Raw genomic sequence first — 27,358 nt, forward strand, 5'->3', positions numbered from 1 at the left:
CCCAAGCCTCGCTCCCTCCTGGAAAAACAGGGATGGTAAGTGGAGGGATGGTAAGTACAGTACTTGCTCAATCCTCAGAGCAAGATGTGTCTTGGCATTTTTGCTACTGATCTCCCATCAGCTACTCAAAGAACCCAAGCTGACAGGCTCTCTCCATGCCTCTGGTCTTGGATTTGGTGAGCATATGTTTTGCCATCCACCTCTGTGGTTAGGAGCATGTGCTTTGGAGTCACGTAAGTCCATAAAGAGAGGACAGCAATTTCTCACTAACAGACTTGTCACAACATTAAATCTAGCTATTAATGTGAAGAGCCTAGAGCTGGACCCTCTAAACACAACACAATATATTCCATAAAAGTTGCTGTCTTTCTTCCCTTGAACAGGAAACCTATGTGGTTCCTGGCCTGCCCCATCAGCCAGGGGCCTTTAATTAGATTATAGGTCAGAATGATCCTGAGATCCTTCCCTAAAACCCTCAGATAAATTTCTTATGTTGTGGAACTAGGACTTCTGTATGAAGGCCATTCACATTATTAATCCATAATAATATGGGCCTCAGAAAATGTATTGATAATGCCATCAAAATGTATTTGATAATGCCAGCACTACATGACAGTGTCTATTTGTCTTTCATGCCATGAGCTCCAGGTATTACCAGATTTTGTCTTTAGTGCCAGTGTAATTTCCTTATTTTTACTAGATCTCCCCCCCAAAAAAAAGGGTTTCCCAAATGATCATTAAACTTACAGATTCACGGTGTCTTCCCCAAGGCTGCCAGATTTAACAAATACAAATACATATAGGACATCCAGTTGAATTTGAATTTCAGATCACATCAACAAGTGTGACGTTGTATATGACTAAAATTATTTGTTGTTTATTTGAAATTCAAATTTAACTAGTTAAATTCGATCTGACAAGCCTAAAAATGGAATACTTTATGAGGTAGAACCAAGTCCCAGCTGAGCTCCCAGTAGACATCAGCACCAGCTGTCATGCCTATTAAGGAGCCTTGGATGTCCCAGATGAGTGGAGCCTCCAATTGACTGCAGCCCCAAGTGACAGCACAGGAAGTACAGAACACTCAGTTGTGGTTTTTGATTTGCGCCGTTTGTTAAGCAGAAACGGAAATCCACACTGTGAACTTTCTTTTTTTTTATGCCCTCTTTATATATATATTTGAAACCAGAGCATTACAGCTACCATAGAAACCTGACGTCATCACAGCGACCCTGGCGACCATGACGACTTTGTAATGGAGACCTGCGTGAACTGGTTGGAACAGAGCAGGCTCCCGCCTCCAGCTGTGTGCAGCAGGCTGAGGGTGTGGGTGCCCGCGGTGGGGGGTAATGAACCCCCCGGGGGGTGGAGAGACGCAGGGATCACAGACCCAGGTCGGCTCCTTCCCGTTTTGGGACTCGGTGCCGGGATGTGTCGTGAGAGAGAGATGTGGGACCCTCCTGGGCCCAGGGAGGGTGGTGTCCTGGAGCTGCTTTCCATGTACAGGTGGGGTGTGGGAGGGTAAGACAGGGAGGGACTCTCTGAGCCCAGCTTCCCCCTGTGTGACGTGGGGGTGAGAGCGCTCACCCTCAGCATCGCTGGGACCTTCAGTGATAACACACGTGTAAGCCCATAGGTCTGTGGTTATTGTGGGATCGCCAATGCCTGTGTAAATTCAGCACACTTCTTACTCCTTTCAAATTTGTTGTTAGTAGATAGGCAAGGAGAAGAAAAATCCCTGGTGAAAAACGTGTTGTACCCCCTGTTTTTTATGATCAGTCGCCTAATGTTTTAGAGCCTTTGGTCACTGACCAGGGCCTAGCATGGTGCCTGGCAAGAATTTACTTCCTAAAGCATAGTGTTTGCTGGGTTCTTTCTCTCAGTGGGCAGCTCTTTATCAGGTGATTGAGCTCATATCAAGTGTCTAAAGCAGTTGGGTTCTGAGGATTGGGTGGTGATGGCTGCTGAATTTTCCTCAGATCTGAAGGGCAGCACTGCTCAGACCCCCCACTACTTCCATCCCCTGGTAGACTATGACTCCTGCCTCCATTGTGTTCATGGTGCTGATCAAAAGCATGCTGTGTGGACTCCTCTTGACATTCACAAATTGGTCTGACAGTACATAAGCTTTGATCTTATCATGGTAGAAGAGGTTCAGTGTGTGAAATTTAATTCCATCAGCAGCTACATGCTTTGTTGTAGCCTTTGAGGACTATCTTGCCTTCTTTGTCACAAAGCAATGGACAGTTGTGGAAGGAAACTGATGTTTAACATGGATTTGCAATAAATTATGTATATTTTCTGACTGTATAAATAATATTCCATGATTTCTGTGTGTAATATTATTATGTATATTTTGGGTTTTGTCCACAGCTCATAACTCCTTCTCTGAGGCAGGTTACAGATACTAGAATTTCTTTTCCCCAAGCTTGTTACTGAATTGCTAATGTTTCCCTGAGTTGTTTTTTTGTTTTTTTTTTTTTGGTCACAGAGCTGACCATCAAGAAATTCTGTGACCGCCTTGTCTGTTAGTAAATCATAAGACCCTCCCATTTCAGTAAGAGTACTGCCCCATATCAGAGAGGAAAGAATGATGTATAGCATGGCCAAGAAAATTTGGAACAGGCCTTGCTGAGTTTCCTTGCCCAGTCTGTTATCATTAGATCATAGACTTTTTGTCCAGTCACATTTCTACATGGTTTTCCACCCTTCAATTATGCTTATGTAATGAAGCCTCTATTAAAAATCCAAAAAGGCTGGGTTCAGCGAGCTTCTGAGTAGCTGAATGGTTGGAAATTCCTGGAGGGTGCCACCAAGAGAGGGCATGGAAGTTCTAAGCCTCTTTCCCCACTCCTTGCCCTACACATCTCTTCATCTGTAACCTTCACAATATCTGTTATTATAAACCAGTAAACATGTTTCCCTGAGTTCTGTGAGCTGCTCAAGTAAGTGAATCAAACCCAAGGAGGGTTGTAAGAGTGCTGATTTATAGTTAGTCATTCAGAAGCACAAGTAAAACCACCTGGGGCTTGTGACTCACATCGAAAGTGGGGAAGGACAGTCTTTGAGATGGAGCCCTCATTCTGTGATAGTGTCAGAACTGAATTGAATTAGAAGACACTCAGCTAGTGCCTACTGCTTTAGCCCTGCTTGCTTGGTGGGCTACACACCTGGTGTCAGAAGCGTGCTGTTGAGTGACAGTAGGAAGGAGCTGAGTTTGAAGTTGGTTTACCTCTAAATGTACAGATAACATATCTCTCAGATGATTATGGAAATGTTCACCTATTAAATCTTCCTACCAATTTGAGATTGTAATGTAAATTCTTTCCTAGTGACAACCTTTTTTCCGTTGTATAAATTAAATTTTCTTTTAAGTCAGAAGTATTACAGATGTTAGTAAAAGATGTCAGTTACTGGAAGTTAATATTTTTAAAATAAGAATTACTCTAGTGTTTACTCTATTATAATGATACTAAGCCACATTCCCTAACTGACCAATTACTCATATGTAACATTATTTTCCTAGAATGTAATTTTTTTATTACTGTACTTCAAAATGAAATGGGCATCACCTTTCCTGAAATATTTAGACCTTCAAATGATTATTTCTATTGTGGTTATTTGTAGTGTACAGCAATTTGATGTTAGTGCAGATCTGTTAATACAACAAGAGCGTAACAGTGGGAATTTTTAGGCTGATTTATTTAATTGCATTGAAGACTTAAGATTATACAAATGTACTTCAAGTGTTTCGAGACACTATTTAAATACAAACTTTAATAAGTTTTAACTTATTTCCTCTTGCCCCTTAGTAATCCCCTCCACTTACTTGTCTTCAGCTTCCCTCTCCATGCCTCCCCCTGCTACATTCTCAAGCAAGCACTGATATTTTCTCACTGTAGATTTTCATTTCTTATTGTTTTATATAAATGAAATAATACAGTGTGTTATTCTTTTTGTCTGGCTTCTTTCATTTCACCTAATTATTTTTAGATTTGTCCATATTGTTGCATGTGTGAATAGTTCCTTCTTTTTATTACTGAATAAAAAATCCATTAAATGGATATACTCCATTTTTTTATCCATTCACCCCTTTTTTTTTGAGCAGGATCTTGCCGTGCAGCCCATACTACCCTCAAATTTGTGATCCTTCTGCCTCAGCTTCCTGAGTCTTGGGATTATAGGTGTGCTCCAACACATCTGGCTCAATTCACGTTTTAATGGAAAATGGATTTGTTCCCAGTCTGAATCTTTTAAGTTAACTGATTAATTTTAATTATTTTTATGGTGCTTGGAATCGAATTCAGGATGCACACATGCTAGGCAAGTGCTCTGCTACTGACTACATCTCCAAACCTTTATTCTCTTTTTAAATAAAAGCTGCTGTGGACATTCATGTATGCCTTTCATGGGCATATGCTTTCTTTCTCTGTGGTAAATACTTAGGAATACAATCAATGGCTGGATGATATAGTAGATGGAAGATTAACTTTGAAAGATTGTGCTAAACTGTTTTCCTAAGGGGTCATACCATTTTCCCCACCAAAAGTATGTAAAAGTTCCATCTTCCAAAACCTAGCCAAGGTTAGTGGAGTGGCTCAAGTGGTAGAGTGCCTGCCTAGTAAGCATGAGGTCCTGAGTTGAAGCCTCAGTACTGCCAAAAAAAAAAAAAAGAAAAATTAATTCAAAACCTAGCCAACAATTGGCACACATTTAATTTTAATTCCAGCCATTCTCCAAGGGGCATAATGGTATCTCATTGTAGTTTTCACTTTTATTTCCTTAATGAATAATGCTTTTGAGCATATTTTCATGTGTTTACTTGCAATTTGTATGTCTTCTTTGATGAATTGCCTGTTAAAATCTTTTGTCCATTTTCTTATTGGAGCATCTGTGTTCTTATTTAAAATCTGTGGGATTTTCTGTATTAAGGATACAAGTCTTTATCAGATGTATCATTTGCAGATACTTTCTCCCAGTTGGTGGCTTGCCTTTTTATTCTCTCTTGTATCTTATACCACTGGAAAACCAGAAGTTTTCATCTTTTTATTTTGAGGATGTCCAATTTATTAATTTGTTCATTTATGTTTTGGGTGATGCAATTTGTTTCATATCTAAGAAATCGTCACCTAACTCAAGACCACTAGAATTTCTCCTATAAATTTTATAGATTTAGCTTTTATATTTTAATAATCTTTTCTCATTTTGATGTCATTTTTGTGTGTGTTCACAGTTTATATTTGTGCATATGGAAGGTCACTTGTTTCAGGACCATTTGTTGAAAAGGCTATCTTCTTTCTCTATTGAATTGCCTTAGCCCCTTATAAAAAACCAGTTATCAATATATGTGAGGGTCTATAGCTGCACTCTGTTGTTTTGGCATACATTTCCATCTTGATACCAGCATGACACTGTTTTGGTTACTGTAGGTTAAGAATGAATCTTAAAATTCATTAATGTTTGTTCTCCAAGTTTGCTTTTTTTCAAACTTTTTTTTTGTGGTACTGGGGTTTGAACTCAGGGCCTCATGTTTGCTAGGCAGGCACTCTGCTATCTGAGCCACTCTACCAGCCCACTTTTGGGTTGAGTATTCTTGAGATAAGTTCTCACTTTTGTCGCCCAGGCTGATCTCAAATGGAGATCCTCCTGATCTCTGCCTCCCCAGTAGCTAGGGTTGCAGGCTTGAGACATGGGTACCAGCTCAAACTTCTTTTTTTATAGTCCAGTTCCTTTCCATTTTCTCATGATTTTTAGCATAAACCTGTCAAGTCCTTGTTAAAAAGTATATGCTAGGGTTTTTTCATTGGGGTTGCACTGAATCTATAGATCAATTTGACAATAGACACCTTAACAATACCCAACATTCTGAGTCATGATGATAGTATGTCTATTCTTTTACTTCCCTCAGGAATGTTAAATAGTGCTCTATTTATAGGCTTAGACATATGTGGACAGATTATCACTATATACTTCATTCTTTTCTATGATATTATAAGTGGCAGTATTTTTTTCTTCTTTTATTTTATCGTTTTTATATTTACTTACATGTGTATACATTGTTTGTGCTACCTCCTCCCCCCACCACCGCCCCAACCCCTCGCTTCCAGGCAGATCCTCTTCCACCCTCTTCTTCTCTGATTTTGTTGAAGAGAAAACAGAAGAGATAATAAGAAAGACATAGCGTTTTTGTTAGTTTGAGATAAGGATAGCTATACAGAGAGATTCCTAGCATTGCTTCCATGCACTTGCGTATTACAACCCACATTGGTTCATCTCTTTGCTACTTCTTGGTCCCCTTCCCATAGTGGCCTCTGCCAGTTTAAGATTACTATATTTGCTCCTCTACAGTGAGCACATCAACCACATTCAAGTTTTAGGTTTCCTTTCCTTTTGCTATTTCTCCTGTGCGTGTTCTCCCCTTACTGTATGACCCATGTCCAATAATATTACTGCATTTGTTTTAGGTCTATAATCCACAAATGAGGGAGAACATGCAATTTTTGGCCTTCTAAGCCTGAGTAACTTCGCTTAAGATGATGTTCTCCAGTTCCATCCATTTTCCTGCTAATGGCAAAATTTCATTCTTGTTTGTGGCTGAGTAAAATTCCATTGTGTATAAATACCACATTTTTTTGATACATTCATCAGTAGTGGGGCATCTTGGCTGTTTCCATAGCTTGGCTATTGTGAATAGTGTTGCAATAAACATGGCTGTGAGGTGCTTTGTTTTAACTTGTTGCATTCCTTAGGGTCTGTCCCTAGCAGTGGGGATCATATGGCAGATCTATGTTTAGTTTTTTAAGAAGCTTCCATATTGTTTTCCAAAGTGGTGGTACTAGCTTACATTCCCACAAGCAGTGTATGAGGGTTCCTTCCCCCCACCCCTGCACATCCTCACCAACATTTGTTGTTGGTGATGTTGTGGATGGTAGCTATTCTAACAAGAGTGAGGTGGAATCTTAGTGCAGTTTTGATTTGCATTTCCCTTGTGGCCAGGGATGGTGAGAAGTTTTCATGTGTTTTTTGGCCATTTGGACTTCTTCCTTTGAAAAAATTTTGTTTAGTTCGGTTGCCCACTTCTTTATTGGTTCGTTAATTTTTGGGGAGTTTAGTTTTTTTGAGCTTTCTGTATATTCTAGTTATGAATCCTTTGATGTATAGCTAACAAATATTTTCTCCCACTCTGCGGGTGGCCTTTTCAGTTTAGAGAACATTTCTTTTGTTATGCAGAAGCTTTTTAATTTCATGTAGTCCCATTTGTCCATCCTTTCTCTTAGTTGCTGGGCTGCTGGAGTTCCACTGAGGAAGTCCTTGCCTATACCTATTGTTTCCAGGGTATTACTGGCTCTTTCGTGTACTAATTGTAAGATTTAGGGTCTGATATTAAGGTCTTTAATCCACTTTGAGTTGATACTAGTACAGGTGACAGGCATGGATCTAATTTCAGTTTTCTGCAGGCAGATAGCCACTTTCTCCAGCAACATTTGTTGAAGAAGCTGTCTTTTCTCCATCGTATGTTTTTGGCACCTATGTCAAAAATAAGGTGGGTGTAGCTGTGTGGATTCATACCCTGGTCCTCTATTCTGTTCCACTGGTCTTCGTATCTTTTTTGTGCCCGTACCATGCTGTTTTTTAGTGCTATGGCTCTGTAGTTCAGGTTGAAGTTGGGTATTGTGATACCTCCAGTTTTGGTCTTTTTGCTCAGTATTTATAAATGGCAGTACTTTTAATGATGGTTTCTTTGTGCTATAGTTTCACTGAACTCTCAGAAGTGAAATATATAATAGTAGTTGGCAGGGAAAGCACAGGATAGAAAAGATACTATCTGTATTAGTCAGGTTTCTCCAGAGAAAAAGAATCAATAAAAATATAAATATTTAAACTGAAAAACATACATAAATATATAAACATATATATATATATATATATATATATATATAGAGAGAGAGAGAGAGAGAGAGAGAGGGAGTTATTTTAAAGAATTGGCTTATATGACTGTGGAGGCTTGGCAAGTCCCACTTCTGATAGTGGATGCCAGCAGACTTCAGACTCAGGAATGAGTTGAAGTCTGAGTTTGAAGGCAGTCTACTAGTGACTAGGAAGATCCAATATTGCAGATGATATCCAATGAGTGAGCTGACAGAATTCCCTCTTCAATGCAGGTATCAGCTTTTTATTTGACTCAAGCTTCCACCTGATAGATGAGGCCCACTCACATTGTGGAGGGCAATCTGCTTTACTTTGTCTGCTGATTTAAATGTAAATCTTATCCAAAAAACACCCTCACAGAAACATCAGAATGTTTTACCAAATATCTGGGATCAGTCAGTTGACATATACAATTAATCATCACAATATCCATTTTACTTAATTTCCATTATCAGCTTTTAGAAGTCATTGATAATATACTCAAACTAGGGAGAAAAATGTTCCTGAGACAATTTCACAGGTCTTCAAAAAAATCAGCTACTGAAATGAAATAGTTTAGGTGCTTTTGAATTTTAGAATTAAATTTTGTTTATTTCCTTTTTTATCTACAAACAAATCCTTCTTGATGAATTCCTAGGTTCTTGGGTGATGAGAGAAAGTGAGAGAACATGTAGATATGTGGTTGTATGCATGTGTGTATATTTGTGAATATTGCTGAACCTGTGAAGTACGGTATATTTGAGGTTAATTACTGTGAGTTATGTGAGTGACATTCAATTTCTAGCACTTCTTAGGAAACAAATGGAGGGTGGTGGTTGTTTGATTTTTTTTTCCCAGCTTTCCTTGGCCAGCATGGTTACCATGGTAACTGAGTGCTGCAGGATTTGGTGCAGACTGAGCATCCATTTATGACTCTTTTCTCCAATCATATACACAATTTCATTTACTATGATAGTTGTCAAGTGGTGCTTTTAATAATTCTGTCATTCTGTCTGGATTTATTAATTGTTATTTGACTGTTGGCTAGAGCTGTATTTATATTAATATGACTCATAGATTTCTGTTTTGGTCAGAAAACTGCCATTTGTTACTGTAACTATGAATTTTATAATCAAGTTGTCCTAGCTTTGGCCTGTGGAAGCCTCTTCAAGTTGGGTTTAGTTTCCATTTGACTTTTTTTCTTTTGATGGTACTAAGATTTAAATTCAGGACTTCACATTTGCTAGGCAGGTGCTCTACCACTTGAGCCACACCTCCAGCCCTTGAATTTTTTTGAGACAGGATATCATTATGTAGTCCAGGCTGGCATCAAACTTGAGATCCTCCTGCCTCAAGCTTCCAAGTGCTAGTATTACAGTTGTGTGCCACCTTGCCTGGATATCAGTGTCCATTTGATATCTCCCTAGAATTCTTGGCACATGTACTTTACTCTTTGAGCCTGAAAAGGTCTCCATTTGTAGAAAGGGACTATCATGCCTACTTTGGAGCATTACCTTAAATATTATAAGACTGAAAACAGAAGTATACTTCATGTGGCATCTAGTTGGTTAGTCCTCTAGCTCAACATCATTCTGCCCTTGCAATATCTCTAAACATTAACATAATAGTATCTTGACCAGAGAGAATATTTAGAAGTGTAACACTAAGCAGACTTAAGATTATTAAGCTTTATTTTTAAAATGTATTTAATTAACAAATAAAGGTTGTGTGTATTCAAGTTATACATGTGATAATTTGATATGTTTGCATTGTGTAATGGTCACATCGATTCCCAGAACTCGTTCATCTTTTAACTGAAAGTTTGTGTCATTTGATCAACACATCCCAATTTTCCTCACCCTCTCAAGCCCTTTATTGACCAATCCTATACTGTTTCTATGAATTCAACTTCATAAGATTACATCTATAAATGAGATTGTCTTTCTGACTCTGGTTTATTTTACCTAGTCTTATATCCTCCATGTTATGGCAGAATTTCCTTCCTATTTATGGTTGAATAATATTCCAATGTCTTTCTGTATGTAATATGTATTTTCTTTATCCATTCATTTTAGGGTGGACACTTAAGGTTTTTTCCCTATATCTTGCTTATTGTGAATAATGGCACAGTGAACATGGAGGTGCAGCTACCTCTTTGAGATGACGATTTTATTTCCTTTGGGAATATACCCAGAAGTAAGATTTCTGGGTCATACAGTAGCTCTATTTTGAATTTTTTTAGGGTTGTATGGCAATTCTATTTTAAATTTTTCTTTATACTATTACCCATATTGCTTTACAAATTACATTCCTACCTACAGTGTACAAGGTGTTCCAGTTCAACACGTCTTTCTCAACACTTATTAATAGTTGTTCTATTTTTGACAATAGTTATCTTAACAGGTTTGAGGTAATATTTGAATGTGGTTTTGGTTTGCAATGTCCTGATGATGAGGGATATGGAGCAGCATTTCACATATCTACTAGCCATTTGTATATCTTCTTTGGAAAATGTCTATTTGGGTTATTGCCTCATTTTATTGGACTATTTGTATATTACTATTGCATTAAGTGAGTTCCTTGTATATTTCAAATGTTATCCCCTTATAAGATATATGGTTTGCAAATATTTTTCCATTCTGTAGGTTGCCTTTTTTTTTTGATTGCTTCCTTTGCCAAGCAAAAAGGTTTTAGCTTGTTATATATATAGCTATATTTAACTATATATATATATATATATTTGTTGTTGTTTTGTTTTTTTGCCTGTTCTCAGATGTTGAGGAATTTTCCCTATGTTTTCTTCCAGTAGTTTATGGTTTCAGATCTTAGGTTTAAGCTTTTAAAATATTTTAGTTAATTTTTGTATATGATGTGGAAGCAATTTCATTTTTTCCCATGTGGGTATCAGTTTTCCCTGTGCTACTTATTGAAGAGACTGTTATTTCTTCATTGTATTTTCTTGGTGCCATTATCAAGGATTAGTTAAACATTGTGTTTGGACGTATTTCTGGATTCTATTTTGTTCTGTTATTCTGTGTCTATTTTATACTAGTACCATATTGTTCTGATTAATATGGCTTTGCCATATAGTTTGAAATCAGGGAGTGTGATGCTTCCTGTTTGGTTCTTCTTTCTCAAGATTGCTTTGGTTGTTCCAGATCTTTTGTGGTTCCATACAAATTTTGGGATTTATTCTTTTTTCTGCTATTGGAATTTTGATGGGGATTGTATTGGATGTGTAGGTCATTTTTGTCAGTATGGACATTTTAACAATGTTACTCGCTCCAATCCATAGACCCAGGATAACTTTCCATTTGTTTGTTTCTCCTTCAATTGATTTCATCAATGTTTTACAATTTTCAGCATACAATCACCTCCTTGGTTAAAATTTATTCATAAGTATTTTATTGTTATTGTTATGTTGTAAATGGGATTCTTTTTTCAGATTATACATTTTTAATGTACAGAAATGCAACATTTTTTTGCTTATTTTGTATCCTGCAAATTTACTGAGCGTGTGTCTTAGTTCTAATAGTTTTTTGGTGGACTTTTAAGGGTTTTCTCTATATATGTAAGCTTATACTTTTGGCAAACAATTTAACTTTTTCCTTTCTGATTTGGATGCCTTTTATTTCTTTCTCTTGCCTAATTGTTTTGGCTAGGAGTTTTGTATTATGTTGAATAGAAGTGGCAAGGCGAATGGGCATGTAGCTCAGTGGTAGAGCATCTGCCTAGCATCCACAAGGCCTATGGATTCAATCACCAGACAGACAGACAGACACACACAAACACACACACACACACACACACATACATGCACACAGACATATACACACACAAACTGAGGAAAGAATGGGCATCCTTATCTTGTTTCTGATCTTAGAGGAAAAGCTTTCAACTTTTTACCATTGAGTATAATGTTAGCTCTGGGCTTGTCACAAATGGTCCTTATTGTGTTGAGGTACATTCCTTCTATACCTAACATGTTAAGAATTTTTATAATGCAATGATGTTAAGTATCATCAAATGCCTTTTCTGTACCCATTGAGATGATCATATAGTTTTTTTCCTTTACTCTGTTAATGTGGCATATGACATTTATTGATTGGTCTATATTGAACCATCCTTGTACCCCAAAGATAAATCCCACTTGATTATGGTGAATGATCCTTTTGATCCTATTAAATTCAATTTGCTAGTATTTTGTGAAAATTTCTGCACCTCTGTTCGTTGAGAATATTGGCTTGTAATTTTACTTTCTTACAGTGTCCTTGCCTTACACCTTGGTACCAGGCCTAATACAATTAGCTTGGAAGTTTTCCCTCCTTTTCAAGAGTGTTTGCGATGGATTGTATTAGTATTTAGATGTTTAGTAAAATTCAGAAGCAAAGCCACTAGGTCCTGTTTTTTTTTTTTTTTTGAATGGGAGACTTTTTTTTATTACTGATTCAATATATTTCCTTATTTTGGTCATATTTCTTATTTCCTGATAGGTTATTTGTCTACAAATATATCTACCTCTTTTAGAATATCCAATTTGTTGATGTATAATTTACAGTAGTCTCTTACGATCTTTTGTAGTTCTGTGATATCAGTTGTAGTGTCTCCTTCATTTCTGATAATTTGAGTCATCGTTTTTCTTAGTCTAGCTAATGTTTTATTAATTTTATCTGTCTTTTCAAAGCATCAGTACTCAGTTTTGTTGATACTTTCTAAATTTTTCTAGTCTCTATTTCAATGATTTCTGACCTGATCTTTATTAGTTTCTTTTTTCTACTTACTTTGGGCTTAATATAGTATTCTTTTTCTATGTTCTTGAAGTAGAGTATATGTAGGCATTAATTGCCATAAGTTTCCTTCTTAGAACTTCTTCTGTTGCATAACTTAAGTTTTGGTATGTTATATTTCCATTTTTGTTTATCTCAGTGTATTTTTAAAATTTTCCCTTTTAATTTCTTCTTTGACTCCTTGGTTGTTTAGAAGCACATTTTAAAATTTCCATGTATTTGTGAATTTTCTGATATTCCTTCTGTTAATGATTTCTGGCTTTATATCATTATGATCAGAAAAGACAGTTGAAATGATTTCTATCTTCTTGAATTTTTTAGGACTTTTCCTGTGGCCTAGATATGATTTTGCCTGGAACATGTTCCATGTGTTCTTGAGGAAAGCATATATTCTGCTGCTAGTGGATGTATCCTGCTTGGCACTGGGTCTGGCTTGTGTAGTCACCTGCTGTAGCAGTGGCCCTGGTGTCTGATGAGTGCTATCTATGAAATGGCTGTGAAGCTGAGCCTGAAGGACAAGCAAGCATGGAAGAGTTGTATCTCTGGGATCCAGGGTGGCATTGGAGACATGGGTGCTTGTGATGCAGTCAGAAAATCAAGACTGAGCCCACAGGTGTAAGCAAAGTGAGAGTGACTCAGGCATGAGGGTGGAGTCTATCTCTCTGTGGTGGCTCAGCTAGTACCTGGAGCACAGTCATGCATAGTGAGGGTTTGGTTCTGGGCCCAGAGTGTGGACCAGATCACTATGGCAACGACTCTGGTATTTGAGGTATAGGTGGACATGATATAACCATGGAACCTGGCTCTAGAGTGTGAGCCTTCATGGAATAAGTACAGCTCTGGATCTGGGAATGCTTGGGGTTTGGAGAAGCGGTGGCTCCTTTCCCTGTGCAGTTCAACAGTGGCTGCTCCTTTTTGGGAAAGAAGGAGTATGCATCTATGTCTTCTTCTCTGGAGTTCCCTTGCCAGAATGGCTGTTGGTTACTTAGTGGTGAGGGATGCTAGATTCCTCTGCGTAGCTGGCCTTTGAGGACTATGGTGGTCCCATCATGTGGCTGATAGCAATAACTTCCAATTTTGTTCTTTGATCCTTGCTTTGGTCTTCTCAGATATGCTGATCTCATCAAAGACCCTTTCTATGTGAATAGTCTCTGGTATTTCCTTTGTGTTGCTATAGATTCTTTAATGGACCTTGAACTATCTCTGGGCTAGCTATTTTAGTTTGTGAATCTCTTTCTCTCTCTTTCTGAAGATGAAGACTGGTACCTCTTTAGTGGACTTTTGTTTAGACCATTTTTATAGGTTACCCTTAAGTGAAATATTATATTATTTTGTTGCATGGTTTGGCTATAGATTCCTGACTATCTCATGGAAAAGCAGGAAGGAAGAAACATGAGGAGGATAAATGTACATTTACATCTCAATAGTAGGAGTTGCCACATGCAGCTCCAGGTCATGTATAACCTCTTTAGTACTTACTAAAACATACACCCATTTTCTCAGTTTATATGTTCTGCAGATAATATTTTTGTCACTTTAAAAAATCTAATGTGTTAAAGTCTTAAAAGTTTCCCAGGTTCTAGAACAAAACAATGCACATGAAACATCTTCCTATTGTTTTCTGGCCCAATTTTCTATCTATTTTCTCAATATGATTGCTCATTACATTGTTATGCTTCTATATCTGGAACTTTATCTGGAACATCCTGGTTAAAGAAGACAGTGTTTTCCAGGAGTTGATTTGCATTCAACCAGACCATTGTCCAAACTCCTTGGTTGATTTAGGGATGTAGCTCATCTAGAACTTGATCTGATTTTGGGCTCATGTGTATTTTCCTTTCTTTTATTATTTTCAGTTGCACAAGGGAGATACCACAAAGATGTTTTAATTCCCAGGTGTTGATCACACGTGGGGTCTGGGGACAAATGAAACTGAGACTCAACGTTTACCCTCAATTCTGGTGTGTCAGCATCTCTTCCTGTGGAAGCTGTGGAATTGAGCACTGGGCGATTTCACACAGTTCCTCACCCTCCTTCCCCTGTGGCAGCCACTGCTGATCTAAATAAGGTGGGTAAACAGACTGCTGCCAGTTCAGGGGGCTTTACTTGGGATAGTGCAGGGAGAAACATGCTCTGAAACTTTTTTCATTTCATAACCTTTACTGAAATCCTGGGCAATAGAGACCTGGTGTGATCACTGAATGTGAGACTCATTTAAGAGACCTACCTGCCCGGAGCCTGGCAGCTGTAACTTCCCCGACACTGCTCTAACTGGGGTTGTCATATGGATACACGCATACATTAGTTCTAAAGCCACCCTATTAGCTAATTCCCGTGGTTTAGGGTTTTCCTATTCTATTGTTGTGTTACTTTCCCATAGGAAAGGCTGGGGATATTTATTTATTCTTTTCACTTACAAAACTAAGGCAATCTTGTTGTAGATAAAAATAGTAAATGAAACAAGCACAGTGGCCCAGACCTGTAATCCTAGCTACTCAGGAGGTGGAGGTTGAGTGGATCACGGTTCAAGGCCAGCCCAGACAAAAATTTCATGAGACCCCCCATCTCAACCAATAAAAGCTGTGCATAGTAGTTCATGCCTATCATCCCAGATACGTGGGAAGCCTAAATAGGAGGATAGAAATCCAGATTGGCTAGGACATAAGAGACCCTATTTGAAAATTAACTAAAGCAAAAAGGACTTGGGGACATGGCTTAGGTGGTAGAGCACCTGCCTCACAAGAGCAAGGCTCTGAGATTAAATCTCAGTATTGCTACAAAACTCAGAAAAGGCATGAAAGGGAAAAAAATCATTAAAAACCCTTAAAATTCTGTTACTTATAAATAAACATAGTAAAATTTCAACTATATATTCAAAAAGTTTGTTTCTCAAATGAACACTTTTGAATATATATTCAAATATATATGCAAATGTAACTATTTAAGAACAGGAATCAGATGATGATCATTATATTACAAAAGTGAATCAATGCCCATTAATATAAATCCACATAACAATAAAAAGGCCACAGGAACATTAGTGGTTATATTAGACATGAAAATAGTGATTGAAATGCTTAATGTTTATTGCTGACTTTCTCAGTAGCAGATACTGTCGTCAGTGGTAATCCTCTCCACAATCTAAGAGTAGGAGCTAATAGTTGCCCAACTTTAAAACTGAGAAACAGCAAGGCCAGAGCTAGCAAGTGGTGAGACTGATATCCAAACACAGGCTGTGGAGCCCCTGGGTAAATACATCTAACCAGTACATGCTACTGCCTCTCATAGATAAGACTAGCCTTACTGCTCATTATGGCACAGAAAAACAAATGAAACTAGGGTAACATGTTTTTTCTCAATTGACAAGGCAGAGATAGAAAGTATTTTAAAAAATGAATATGGTTTGTAATTTGGGGAAATGGCTTATATACAGTGGAAGGGGTTGCCCAGCATCTTGTTTTCCTTTCTGTGCCCTGGGATGTTCCCATCCTGAAGTGAGTGGCTTTCCTATGATTATGGCAGAAAATGCTTATGATTCCCAGTGTTTTTTAAAATTATTTTATTTATTTACAAGAGCAATAGATATTATAAGGAAAAATAGAAAACATAAGTAATAATATAAAATAAAATTCCCCAAACATAACAATCAAAGAAAGCCCTACTAATGATTTCATCTCATTATATTATTCCACAATTTTTCTTATGCATGCGTTTATTTATCTGTGTATGGGTGAATTTTCATATTTATGTATGAAATAGAGGAGCTTCTTTCAGTTTTTTGTACTGCTTTTATCACTAATGGGTTGAATTATATCCCCCAATGAGATATTTCCAAGTGTTTGTCCCCAGTACTTGTGAATGCAACCTCATTTGGATATGGAGTCTATGCACATGTAATTTAGGATCTTGAGATGACATCAGGCTAGGTTTGGAGTGGACTCTAAATTCAACATCTGTTGTCTTTGTAATAGAAACAACAAGGAAATTTGACATACACAGGGGAGGTCTTGTGAAGGAGACAGAGATTGATGTATGCTGCCACGAATCAAGAAAATCTGGAATCAACAAAAGTTAGGAGTGCCAAAGCCTTCAGAGGGAGTGAGACCTTGTGGACACATTGATTTTGGGCCTTCAGTCTCCAGAAATATGAGAGAATAAATTTCTGTTGTTTTGTGCCATGAAGTTTGTAATAATTTGTCATGGCAACTCTAGGAAACTACTATTCTCACTAATAACATATCTCAAATGTCACTGATTGTGAATAAACATCAGTCTATATCCTGTTTTATCATGACTGTAAGAAAAGTAATATTAATGATCATATGTAAAACTAAATGTAAAATTTGGTACAAATTTCTTATTTTCCATATCCTTTACCAGTATTGAGTCATTCAGTGCTCAGAGCACACTTACAATCCTAATCTTCATTGTATAAGTGAAAATCTGAGGTACAGAAAGAATAAAGACTGTGCCCTAGGCTGCACCATTAGACGGTAGGACAGCTTGCATTTGTACCTAGTATATCATGCTTCAGAGTCTTGGAAATTGTCAAAGATTTATTGTTAAGGGAGAGAAGCTGTCTGTATAAATATGCATATTTTAAGACATCATTAATAATACTCAAGGGCTGGGAGTGGGGCTCAAAATGGTGCAGCACCTGTCTAGGAAGCATGAGGCCTTGAGTTCAAACTCCAGTACCATAAAAAAATACTCCATATGATAGTATATTTATTCAAACAACAGTACCAACTGACAAAAAGGTGATTTGTGATCTTGGTGAGAGCATGTTCCATGCAGTCCTGGGGATAGAAGCCAAGTTCACTGGGATAAGGAGTGAGTAGAAAGTGAAGAACGTTAGCAGTGAATATAGAAAACATTTTTTGGTACTTTGAATTTGAAGGGGAGAGAGAAAGAAAGAGAGGGTGGATTGATCTTGTTACTGAATGAGTAAGGAAGTGTCCAGGAAGCGTTATTGAATATCTTCAATCTTTTGAAACTTGAGCAAGTTTACAAGTTAGCATGAAAGTAATTCCATTTTCACTATGAAATTCATGAGATACCGCCGATGGGATGCTATAAGTTTTAACCTCAATAAATATTTAGCTATTGGCAAATGAAAGGATGGACTATTATGTGTCAAAGAAATGCCAATATCTCCTGGGTTTTTTTCTCCTAGGATGCAAGCACATAGGTGAAATCCTGGTGTGACATGGCTAAATTATGCAGGTTCTGGGTACCTGGCACTGGTCACTGCAAGAAAGGTACACGATTTTCCTGGATTTATGTTAACATGCCAAGCAGTCTGGGAGCAGCCATTGGACACCTTGCTTTCCTGGTGTGAGCCTGGTGTGAGCTCCCAGGTCACAGATGGACCTGTCTTTCCAGGTTGGGACCTGCATTTGTGTTTGCTCAGAAGCATGAGGTGAAACAGCTCTTATCAGATTATGGAAGGCCCCAAAATGGAAAGAACATTTTATTCCCAAAACTTTGAACTCAAGGCATATCAGAGAGAACTCTTTACTTCATCAGTATAGATATCTATGTTCTCATTAGAAGAAACAATGAGAAATGATTTTTATGTTGCCCAACTGAGCCGCAAGGCACAGACAGCCCCTACTGCTGTGTTGCAACATTTAAAGGGCCATTAAAATCCCACTTAATGCCATGGAAACTGGGCAGGTTTTCTTAGTTGCCCTCAGGTCAGCTCTGTAAGAATGGCCTAGTCAGTCCAATTTCACAGATGACCAAGCTCAGGCTCAGAAAGCCTAAGTCACTTCTCCAGGTAAGTGGCAGGATTGGAAGGAGTCCATCCCTTACCTTCCTTAGAGGACACTGAGCACTCACAGGTGCAGTTTTATCTCAGTTCAGGTGGGAGGCTGGAACCAATCTCAGTTTTAGATATCCCAGACAATGATAACCGCAGGGAGATTCCTTCCATTAGTTCAGCAGTTCCAGAAAACTCTGGCTGATATGTTGGAACCAAACTCCAACCTGTGACCCTACCTTCTTCATCTGTCTGGTCTGAGACACTCAAAGTTGCAATCTTTATCTGGCCACCAGATGATACCCATCTCCATTTTTCTTTGTCTTTTTTTAATGAAAGGAATACATTTTGCAAAGAGCAACATAAATGATGGAATGTTTTAACGTGATACTAGTTTGGAAATTTCTCATATGTATTAAAGCAGTTCCATTTGCTGTTGACCTCAGACCTAGATGGCATTCACCGATCTGTTTCTTCCCTTGTCAGTGTAGGTTGATGTGTGCATACTGCAGAGGGATTCTTCCCAGAGAGGAGGCTATTTATCCTCTATTACTCAACCACTGCAAGGCTTTTCAGATCTTCTTCCGCCTCCCTCCATCATCCCACCCTAGCACACTGTGGTACTGCTTCCCAAAGTCAGTTCAGAGGCAACTACTATCCTCTCTCAGTCACTCACCTATAGCCTGCCTTGACTTTGCCAGCTGGTGACTGCAAGGCACGGTAGAACTAACCTGTCCTTATATGCTATTAGGGTAGTTTTTTTGCATCTAACTTTTTTCAAAAGCATTAGAATCATTCTGTAAAAGCTGTAAAAGCTGGTTTTAAGGGTAGTGTCATATTTTTCTGTTTATTGTAGAAGCTTCTTTGTAAAGAAATTTGATAGCAGTGGTACACTGGTGCCTTCTGGTGTCTGTAATCTGAACTGCAGCGTGAACATCTGAGCAGGAAGGTGGGAGGGAGGGGCTTTGGGCAAGCCCATCCTTCAGAACTTTCTGGAAATCGGGGTGTATAAAAGGGTCTTTTCCAGTGAGTGCCTTCAGACACAAAGTGCAATCCATCATTATCACGAAGAGAAAGCTATATGTGAGAGGAACAGAATGATCTTTTTTATTTTATGCTTAAAGTCTGCTTGATAAATAACTAGAAATATATATGAGCAAAAACGAATCCAGGCCACTTGTGTTCTTTGTAGCCTACCTTTGCCTTTATGATGACTATATTTAAATGTACATACATTTCTATGATAACATTTTAAATTTGTGTACAGCATAATTTTAGTTGTTTTTACATCAAATGGCTTTTTTATCATATGAATGCCACCAAGTTCATTTTACCTGTATTCTTATAAAAATTTAATTCCTTTACAATTTTTAATTTACAAACTATAGTTTAATAACCTTGTCCATACATATGCAAGTATACTTGTAAACCTTTCTTTACAATAAGTTTCTCAAAATATTCTTCTAAACCATAAAATATATACATCCCAAATATGTATATTATTAATAATATGGTATGAAAGTATCTGTTTCTCCACATGTTGGAATAATGTGAACCATTGCTAATCTGACAGGCAACATATCACTTCTGGTCATTATTTTTATCCAACTTTATTTTTATTGTCAGCTAGAATTCTATCCTATGGAAGTAACATAATTTTTACAATCCCTGATTATATAGAGTGTTCTAATACTCTCTATTATACACCTTATATGGATGGCATTTTCACATTGTATACATTGCTGAAGTATACAGTTGAGTAGAGTATGTGTGACTGCAAGATGAGAGGAACATGCCCTGTTTGAGTGTAGAAAACTGTCATGGGAGAACTATAGTGATACCAGAACCTGGTTAGTATAAGAGAGAATGTATGTATGTGTGTGTGCATGTTAACAACCACACTTCTCTCTGTCACCAGGTCCAAGGTGAGCCAAGGAAGACACCTCAGAGGAAGGAGTCCCCAGCTTGGGTTACCAGGTTCTTGATGTTGTTGCAGAAAGGAATTTCAGGACACATGTAGATAGAGACCAGGAGAATTTTTTAGTAAGGCAATAGAAAGGACAGTACATACCCAGGCATGGGAGAGGGCACATGAAAAGAGGTATATTGAGTATTTTAACATTCAGGGTATTTATGGTAGAAAAAGTGGGAGTTCTGTTAAACGTTTTTTGAGACAAGGCCTTTCCTTTGTTTTGAGCACCTGGTATGTTTAATCATTTCTATTGTTCTAGCGTCTTGACATTATCTGTTGGGCCCAGAGATATTAAGTCTAAATTTATTGCTAAATTTGGGTCATTGTGACATAGATGTCTATTCTCGTTGAACATCCTTTCAAAAGGATGGGTTTCACCAGATGCTCCTTTCAAGATAGGTGTCTTTTCTAAAGATAAGTAGTTTTCTTTTGTAAGCATTTCTGTAATTAAGGGAGTCACTTTCCCAAATGTTTTTCCCAGGGGTAAGTATCTTTCTTCAAGATATACCCACTCAGTTCCCATAATAATCACTTGGGCCAGGTCAGAAATATTGCTTTTCTATTATATGCTTCAGGTCAGTGAGGGAGTATGAAACCAAAGAGAAAGACATGTATGTTTTTTAATCAAGTTATTCATTAATATAGTGTTTCTCTTAGATTCTGGCTTTTGTTTCCCATGCCCCATTTCCCTTAATCTCTCCTGCTTCACTTTTGCTTCTTCATGGTTTTGCATCCTGTTTGGCCTCCTTTCCCAAATTCAAACAAGAAGTGAATGGAGGGAATTCTCCTATAGCCAGATCTTTACCCACATCTTTCACTCTGTCCTGAAGGTAGACTTCTACAAAGGGTGTGTACCTGTGTAGCCTTTTGATAAGTACTACCATACTGACACCCAGAGAGGTGCTTCCAATTTATTCTTCCTAAAATGAAAGCATGTGAAAAAATCTGGAGAGTTTTGAAGAAAGGGATAACACTGACTTCCTGTCACAGAGAGCAGGTCTTGGATTCGGCTGTGGAACTGTTCTTAAGCCACCAGCACAATTTGAAGTTGTGAAAGTGATCAGAGATAAGTCAGGCTTCCTGTATAAGGGCAGTCTGAGGAAGCATGTTAGGGAGAGGGGAAGGTGATTGGTTTGAAGCCTAAGGGGCATAGAGTCAGCAAAGCTGGGATGCAGCCAGATTTATATACATATATACACATATGCATCAAGCCTTTGCATGAAAAAGTTTGGTCATTCCTGGGGTACAGCTGAAGACCAGGGGCTGGGAATGCAGCCTAGTGGTAGAACACATACTGACTATGCACAGGGCTCTGAATTCAATCCTCACTTCACCCCCAAGAAAAAAGAGACCGGGCCAACATCACTTTTTAGCAGCTTTCTTGCAATATAATTTGAAGGCAAAATCTACACATTTTTAAGGTTGATGATTTTTATTAAATGTATAGAGTTGTGCATCCACTAGCATAATTGTGTTTTAGATGCTTCTGTCATCTCAAAAACCCCATTGAGCTGTAATACAGTTAAACTTGCACCTATCCACAGCCCCAGAATCCACAGCTGTGCTTTCTCTCTTTCTGTAGATTTTTCTACTCTCAGCATTTCATGTAAATTGAATTTACAATATTTAGTCTTTTGCATCTGGCTTCTATCACTTCACACTATGTTTTCAAGGCTCATACATATTTTAACATGTAGAACTACTCATTCCTTTTTATGGTTGAATAACAATCTGTTGTATGAATATACCACATTTGGTTTGTTCAGTCATATGTTGATGGTCCTTTGATGATTTCTAGTTTGGGGCTATTTTGAGTAACGTTGCTATGAACTTTTGTGTACAAGTGTTTATGTAGACATATGTTTTCATGTCTCTTGGGTATGTACCTAGGAGTGGAATTGATGGGCATGCAGTAATTCTATATTTATCTATTTGAGGAACTGCCACAATGCTTTTATGACCCTGACAGTCATGAGAAGCAAGGCTTAGACAGTCATCTCTCTCAATATAGACCATTCTAAGGGTTTGAGGAAAAAATACCACAGGGTTGACATGTCCTTCTCATTGCACCATGGGAGTACTACGATACATATGTGACAACACTGGTATATTGACTTTCTTCATTTTGTTAAGGCAGTGTTTGTTAAGTTTCTCCAGGGTATAGGAACTATTTTCCATTTACCTAGAGAGAATATGGAGAGAACGGAAATACTGGCACATTTCTCTTTTCACCATGAATCCATGCGGTACTCTATGTGGTAGAGTGAGTGTCCTCATGGGGCTAGGGCAAGAGACAAAGGTGATTATATCACTTTCATTCAATAGAAGTCACCACCCATCCCATGTCTTTGTGTTTCCCATTTTTTCCTGTTTCCTTACTTCACCCTCATGTTTCTATGTTTCCTTTGAGTTCCTGAAGGGTGAGAACAAATCTTCACACTGCATCTGCTGGACAGGATGCTCAAGTGAGAAATGGGAGATCTCCCTGGGCAGGTGCCAGACACCAACCAGAAACTCTGGGACATTCTCATCTCATGGTACACATCTTCACTCTCTTAGCCTCATATTGGGAATATATGTATTTGATATGTGTGTCTTTGCTGTGTGGCAAAGTGATGGCAACCAGATGAAGGTGGAGACTGGGCACTTGATGGATGAGCCAACATTCAGGGTTTGGCCTCCAGTGCCTGGATTTTCTGATCTTGTTCTCATGCTGGGAATGTCTTATTTCTCTGTTCCCTCTCAGGGTGACTTGGATCCCCAACTTCTCTCTATGTCATCTGTTGTCACAAAGAGCTGAGATTAAGGAGTGAGGAAAGGGCAAAAACAGAGAGGAAGGCAAACAAAGCTTTTGGAGAACCTTCTGTTCGCTGCTCTCTCCCCTGGAGAAAGAAAGAAAGAAAATCATTGCCCTGTTTCCTCTTGTTCCACATGCTTTCATGTTCTCAATTTCTCTCTACAGTTAAACTCATGCACACGACCCCACTGCCATGCCTCCTGATGCAAAAGATTTCATCTCCACTGGCATCTTCCCCAACATGGTGGCTGTTGAGTGAGTACCCACAGGGCACAATACCAGGAAAGTTGAAAACAATTGCCTTCCAAATGGGAAGCTGCTGGTTATATCATGAGAGAGCAAGAGATGGGTCTATTTCTCATCCTGGTGCTTATGTGGAGAGGGTCTTAGTTTCTGTGAGCCTGTGCTTGGTTGTCTGTGAAATGAGACTCACAGTAAATGAGAAAACCTGTAGCGGGCATTTGGGATACAGTAGGACTCCAACACATATCAGTCCTGGCCCTTTTGTATTCTCCCTGCCAGGAGCAGACACCATTGACCCAAACTCATAGAGAGGCTGTGGAAAGGGAGCAGAAAGCACTGAAACAGATCCCAGAATGTGTGAGCTTTGGGTTAGCACTGAGTAGTAGAAGAATGAGTTACCTTTGGGAGTTGTGGAAGAGGCAAGAGTCATGACACCATTTCCTATTACCACTCTGTTTTCCTGTCCTCTTATTTACCATCTAGCTGGACATCGGAGGAATAGTTTTCCATCTATTCCAAGGTAGAAGGGTCATTACAGAGCAAAGGCAAAGGAAGCTCCTGGAGAACCTTCTGTTCCCCGCTCTCCTTCCCCGGAGAAAGAAAGAACGAACATCATTGTCCTGTTTCCTTTTGTGATGTGGATGCTGGACCAAAGACTGGAGTCAGGAGACCAGACATCCCTTAATACAAGATCTCAGGTGAGTCACTTCCACTGTGTTGACCTCTCTCTAGCACAGTGATACCTATAATAGTGGCCTGAACTTTGGTTCTGAAAACACAGTCTAAGTCTGGTCACCACTGTTGAAGTTTGAGTATTTTTTTTTAATTTTAATTTCTATGTGTTAGGCAGAATTCTAAGATGACATTCAATGATGCTTACCCTTGCGCAGTTCCTTTCCCTTTGAGTGTGGCTGAGGAGGGGAAGTTAGAGGAAACATTCAAAGCACAGGAAAAATTCAATGCACTATTGCTATCTGGGAAATGGAGGGAGCCACATGGCATAGAAGTGGACTAATCTCTAGGAACTGAGATTTGTGATTGCCCATCTAGAAAATTGATACAGTTTAGTGAAGTCAAAGCCATACTGAATTTTATATAGCGTGTGTGTGTGTGTGTGTGTAGAGGTAACTGGGGAGAATATATCACGTAAGAGCTTTTACAAGCTATATCATGATAGCTGAAGGTTATGAATATATTCCTAGTGGTATTTGAATGCATTTTCTAAATGGACAATGGATTACTTGTTAATCTGAGCTAAAATACATTAGAGCTTTATTCAAGTAGAATATGTTAAATTTCAAACTTTTCAAAAAAGGTATTGTTAATACCATTATAGCCAAATATGTACACAACTAAGGTTATGAAGTAAAACACTGTGGAGTGTATGGTTCTATTTAATCTATCCCATTTCCTCACACTTCTGAGGAAACCACTATCCAGACATTCTTGTCTAGTCTTCAATACATCCCCTGAACAAAACACACAATTGCTTTACATATTTTAGCTCTAACTATGTAAGTAATACATTTATCAATTCTTGACATGTTTTATTCTGAGAATTGTGTTTCTGTGTAATAAAGTGACTTGAGGGTATTTTCATAGTGTAGCCATGCTGTGTTACCATTCTTGCACACATGCCTGAGATTCTTTAAGTGTGTATCTAAGAGAGCAGCAGCTGGCGGTGTCACTTTACTCTCTCACAGATGCTGCCAAGTGTGTCCACAAAGAAGTTGCACCAGTGTCCTCTCTCAGCAGTGTATGGATTTCTCATGACTCCACGTTTTCAATTTAAACAGGATGCAATGTAAGTACAAGCTCAATGATCAGGTTTTATTGTCAGACTCCAGAATTATTCTAGGACATAATTGGAGGCATAAAGTAGGACTACTAGTTGATCATTTAACATGCACATGTGAACTACACCATTTATAGGTGAATATAACAGGGAAAAAATAAAATGAAACTTAGTATGCAAACAATAGGATATCAGATTAATAAATATTTAAAAAATCATGAACACTTGTTTGTATGTATATAGAAAAACAGGGGCTCTCACTTTGTAGTTATATGGAACACATTATCAAAGAGATTTTTAAGTCCAACTAAATAGTAAGTATTAAAATGCTAAATATTCATGTTCTTTGACAAAGCAGTCCCACTTGTAGGAAATTACCTACCAAACAGCCTGGAAAAACCCGTCTTGCCGTTACTCATCCATTCATACTGCTTAGGGTCAATCTGACCATTTCTCCAGCTGGCTCCGTGACTTCAGGCCTCTTGACCCTGATTCAACCACCCCTCAATCCAAACAGAAAAATCTAAATCTTGACTAAATGCCCAGTCATAAGGGACTATCCACAGAGCTACTCCAAGGGTTGATGTGGAGTAGTGCTCAGGTCTCTACTCCTAGATGGACCTATAGACCTCCCCCAATCCCTGTCTAGGAGAAGTATCCCTTTATCTCCCTTCTCTCTGGAATTGGAGGCTCTCCCCGACCCACAATGTACAAACAACCCAATATTCCCCATAAATTTAAATTTTCATGAAGAATGAGAGAAACACTGGCATCAGACAGCTTCTGCTTCCAGCTCTGCAATAAATCTTCTTTGATGCAAGAGAAGGAGCACAAAGTCTGACTCCCTGCTAGAAATGAACTTAGGATAAACACAGGGAGACCAGAGATTAGCCATCACAAGCAGTATATGAACTGACACATTTGCTGCAGATCTGTCACTGGCTACTCAAGATGCCCAGGCTAGCAAGTTTTCTCTGTGGTGAGCAACCTCTGCCATCCAGCACATGCTTTGTAATCACACACATCCATGCAGAGAGCATAGTGTGGTGTTTGAGTTTTACATGTCATTATCAGAGGGCTAGCTCATCTTTAAGAGACCTAGGAAATCTCTTTGGCTTTCTGTACTTGTACTAATACCTTAAGGTCAATTTTATTTTTTCTCTCTTTTAAAAAATTGTCATATATTAACTGTACAATGGGGTTTCGTTGTGATACTTGCATATGTCCAAGTAATATACTTTGATCTAATTCATCCTACTACTCTTTCATATCCTTCCCTCCCTCACTCCCTTTAAATCATATTTGAAGGGGTTTCATTATTTTATTGTCATACATGCGTGTGAAGTACTTCTATTCATCCTAAGATTACTTTTAGAGCAGACAAAATTCCTAACAAGGACTTCCTTTCCTCCACCTTAAGGAGCAGAGTTCCCACAATTAATTGCCTAGGTCCCAGCCTGGTTCCTCTAAGTAGTAGGCTTTTTAAAATGGTGCAATGAAAGGTGAAGGTGCTCAATGAAAAGCAAGGGGACCTAAGGACAAAACGAGAGTATTTCCGGTGGGATGACCAGTCTGCGCATCGCGGTTGCCATAGAAACCTGACGTCATCACAGCGACCCTGGCGACCATGACGACTTTGTAATGGAGACCTGCGTGAACTGGTTGGAACAGAGCAGGCTCCCGCCTCCAGCTGTGTGCAGCAGGCTGAGGGTGTGGGTGCCCGCGGTGGGGGGTAATGAACCCCCCGGGGGGTGGAGAGACGCAGGGATCACAGACCCAGGTCGGCTCCTTCCCGTTTTGGGACTCGGTGCCGGGATGTGTGGTGAGAGAGAGATGTGGGACCCTCCTGGGCCCAGGGAGGGTGGTGTCCTGGAGCTGCTTTCCATGTACAGGTGGGGTGTGGGAGGGTAAGACAGGGAGGGACTCTCTGAGCCCAGCTTCCCCCTGTGTGACGTGGGGGTGAGAGCGCTCACCCTCAGCATCGCTGGGACCTTCAGTGATAACACCTGCTTAAACAGTAGTCAGTGATTCCATGTATCCCTCCCATGTGTGTTGAAACACGCAGTTGTTGGGAAGGTCTTTAGGAATTTGA

The 27,358-nt window shown here is 38.8% G+C and overlaps 1 long non-coding RNA gene across 3 annotated transcripts in view; it reads left to right on the plus strand.

The window, feature by feature from the left end:
- The first annotated feature begins 1,210 nt into the window (after nucleotides 1–1,210).
- LOC141419635 (uncharacterized) overlaps nucleotides 1,211–27,358 on the plus strand; it is a 77,886-nt gene continuing 51,738 nt past the window's right edge. For 2 of the 3 annotated variants that reach the window (XR_012444260.1, XR_012444259.1), the window contains exons 1-5: nucleotides 1,211–1,436; nucleotides 14,552–14,763; nucleotides 23,394–23,483; nucleotides 23,955–24,169; nucleotides 25,175–25,275. This is a non-coding gene — a long non-coding RNA (uncharacterized lncRNA). Of the gene's footprint in view, nucleotides 1,437–14,551; nucleotides 14,764–17,871; nucleotides 17,957–23,393; nucleotides 23,484–23,954; nucleotides 24,170–25,174; nucleotides 25,276–27,358 lie in introns of all 3 variants that reach the window. The other variant, XR_012444261.1, reaches the window with a different exon arrangement.

Source organism: Castor canadensis, chromosome X, assembly GCF_047511655.1.
Source record: "Castor canadensis chromosome X, mCasCan1.hap1v2, whole genome shotgun sequence".
Lineage (NCBI taxonomy): Eukaryota > Metazoa > Chordata > Mammalia > Rodentia > Castoridae > Castor > Castor canadensis.